Source organism: Sinocyclocheilus grahami, unplaced genomic scaffold (genome assembly GCF_001515645.1).
Source record: "Sinocyclocheilus grahami isolate Dianchi unplaced genomic scaffold, SAMN03320097.WGS_v1.1 scaffold1080.1, whole genome shotgun sequence".
Classification (NCBI taxonomy): Eukaryota; Metazoa; Chordata; class Actinopteri; order Cypriniformes; family Cyprinidae; genus Sinocyclocheilus; species Sinocyclocheilus grahami.
The window spans coordinates 64,127-67,282 of record NW_015506259.1 but is presented as its reverse complement, the minus strand read 5'-3'; the positions used below and the strand labels follow the sequence as shown (position 1 = coordinate 67,282).

General features: G+C 51.1%; 1 protein-coding gene across 1 annotated transcript in view; it reads left to right on the top strand.

Annotated features, from left to right (window-relative positions):
* The window catches only part of LOC107566518 (thioredoxin-like protein 1), a 21,735-nt gene that overhangs the window by 9,112 nt on the left and 9,467 nt on the right, over positions 1-3,156 (top strand). The window lies entirely within an intron of this gene.

The following is a 3,156-nucleotide window of genomic DNA, read 5'->3' as shown; positions in this document are numbered from 1 at the left end:
TGTGTGTGTGTGTAATCGTGTCCTGAGTGTGTGAGTGTGAGTTTGTGTGTGTGTGTAATCGTGTCCTGAGTGTGTGAGTGTGAGTTTGTGTGTGTGTGTAATCGTGTCCTGAGTGGGAGTGTGAGTGTGTGTGTGTAATCGTGTCCTGAGTGTGTGAGTGTGTGTGTGTGGAATCGTGTCCTGAGTGTGTGAGTGTGTGTGTGTGGAATCGTGTCCTGAGTGTGTGAGTGTGTGTGTGTGGAATCGTGTCCTGAGTGTGTGAGTGTGTGTGTGTGGAATCGTGTCCTGAGTGTGTGAGTGTGTGTGTGTGGAATCGTGTCCTGAGTGTGTGAGTGTGTGTGTGTGGAATCGTGTCCTGAGTGTGTGAGTGTGTGTGTGTGGAATCGTGTCCTGAGTGTGTGAGTGTGTGTGTGTGGAATCGTGTCCTGAGTGTGTGAGTGTGTGTGTGTGGAATCGTGTCCTGAGTGTGTGAGTGTGTGTGTGTGGAATCGTGTCCTGAGTGTGTGAGTGTGTGTGTGTGGAATCGTGTCCTGAGTGTGTGAGTGTGTGTGTGTGGAATCGTGTCCTGAGTGTGTGAGTGTGTGTGTGTGGAATCGTGTCCTGAGTGTGTGAGTGTGTGTGTGTGGAATCGTGTCCTGAGTGTGTGAGTGTGTGTGTGTGGAATCGTGTCCTGAGTGTGTGAGTGTGTGTGTGTGGAATCGTGTCCTGAGTGTGTGAGTGTGTGTGTGTGGAATCGTGTCCTGAGTGTGTGAGTGTGTGTGTGTGGAATCGTGTCCTGAGTGTGTGAGTGTGTGTGTGTGGAATCGTGTCCTGAGTGTGTGAGTGTGTGTGTGTGGAATCGTGTCCTGAGTGTGTGAGTGTGTGTGTGTGGAATCGTGTCCTGAGTGTGTGAGTGTGTGTGTGTGGAATCGTGTCCTGAGTGTGTGAGTGTGTGTGTGTGGAATCGTGTCCTGAGTGTGTGAGTGTGTGTGTGTGGAATCGTGTCCTGAGTGTGTGAGTGTGTGTGTGTGGAATCGTGTCCTGAGTGTGTGAGTGTGTGTGTGTGGAATCGTGTCCTGAGTGTGTGAGTGTGTGTGTGTGGAATCGTGTCCTGAGTGTGTGAGTGTGTGTGTGTGGAATCGTGTCCTGAGTGTGTGAGTGTGTGTGTGTGGAATCGTGTCCTGAGTGTGTGAGTGTGTGTGTGTGGAATCGTGTCCTGAGTGTGTGAGTGTGTGTGTGTGGAATCGTGTCCTGAGTGTGTGAGTGTGTGTGTGTGGAATCGTGTCCTGAGTGTGTGAGTGTGTGTGTGTGGAATCGTGTCCTGAGTGTGTGAGTGTGTGTGTGTGGAATCGTGTCCTGAGTGTGTGAGTGTGTGTGTGTGGAATCGTGTCCTGAGTGTGTGAGTGTGTGTGTGTGGAATCGTGTCCTGAGTGTGTGAGTGTGTGTGTGTGGAATCGTGTCCTGAGTGTGTGAGTGTGTGTGTGTGGAATCGTGTCCTGAGTGTGTGAGTGTGTGTGTGTGGAATCGTGTCCTGAGTGTGTGAGTGTGTGTGTGTGGAATCGTGTCCTGAGTGTGTGAGTGTGTGTGTGTGGAATCGTGTCCTGAGTGTGTGAGTGTGTGTGTGTGGAATCGTGTCCTGAGTGTGTGAGTGTGTGTGTGTGGAATCGTGTCCTGAGTGTGTGAGTGTGTGTGTGTGGAATCGTGTCCTGAGTGTGTGAGTGTGTGTGTGTGGAATCGTGTCCTGAGTGTGTGAGTGTGTGTGTGTGGAATCGTGTCCTGAGTGTGTGAGTGTGTGTGTGTGGAATCGTGTCCTGAGTGTGTGAGTGTGTGTGTGTGGAATCGTGTCCTGAGTGTGTGAGTGTGTGTGTGTGGAATCGTGTCCTGAGTGTGTGAGTGTGTGTGTGTGGAATCGTGTCCTGAGTGTGTGAGTGTGTGTGTGTGGAATCGTGTCCTGAGTGTGTGAGTGTGTGTGTGTGGAATCGTGTCCTGAGTGTGTGAGTGTGTGTGTGTGGAATCGTGTCCTGAGTGTGTGAGTGTGTGTGTGTGGAATCGTGTCCTGAGTGTGTGAGTGTGTGTGTGTGGAATCGTGTCCTGAGTGTGTGAGTGTGTGTGTGTGGAATCGTGTCCTGAGTGTGTGAGTGTGTGTGTGTGGAATCGTGTCCTGAGTGTGTGAGTGTGTGTGTGTGGAATCGTGTCCTGAGTGTGTGAGTGTGTGTGTGTGGAATCGTGTCCTGAGTGTGTGAGTGTGTGTGTGTGGAATCGTGTCCTGAGTGTGTGAGTGTGTGTGTGTGGAATCGTGTCCTGAGTGTGTGAGTGTGTGTGTGTGGAATCGTGTCCTGAGTGTGTGAGTGTGTGTGTGTGGAATCGTGTCCTGAGTGTGTGAGTGTGTGTGTGTGGAATCGTGTCCTGAGTGTGTGAGTGTGTGTGTGTGGAATCGTGTCCTGAGTGTGTGAGTGTGTGTGTGTGGAATCGTGTCCTGAGTGTGTGAGTGTGTGTGTGTGGAATCGTGTCCTGAGTGTGTGAGTGTGTGTGTGTGGAATCGTGTCCTGAGTGTGTGAGTGTGTGTGTGTGGAATCGTGTCCTGAGTGTGTGAGTGTGTGTGTGTGGAATCGTGTCCTGAGTGTGTGAGTGTGTGTGTGTGGAATCGTGTCCTGAGTGTGTGAGTGTGTGTGTGTGGAATCGTGTCCTGAGTGTGTGAGTGTGTGTGTGTGGAATCGTGTCCTGAGTGTGTGAGTGTGTGTGTGTGGAATCGTGTCCTGAGTGTGTGAGTGTGTGTGTGTGGAATCGTGTCCTGAGTGTGTGAGTGTGTGTGTGTGGAATCGTGTCCTGAGTGTGTGAGTGTGTGTGTGTGGAATCGTGTCCTGAGTGTGTGAGTGTGTGTGTGTGGAATCGTGTCCTGAGTGTGTGAGTGTGTGTGTGTGGAATCGTGTCCTGAGTGTGTGAGTGTGTGTGTGTGGAATCGTGTCCTGAGTGTGTGAGTGTGTGTGTGTGGAATCGTGTCCTGAGTGTGTGAGTGTGTGTGTGTGGAATCGTGTCCTGAGTGTGTGAGTGTGTGTGTGTGTGTGTGTAATCATGTCCTGTGTGTGTGTAATCGTGTCTTGAGTGTGTGAGTGTGTGTGTGTGTAATCATGTCCTGAGTGTGTGTGAGTGAGTGAGTGTGTGTGTGTGTGGGGGGGT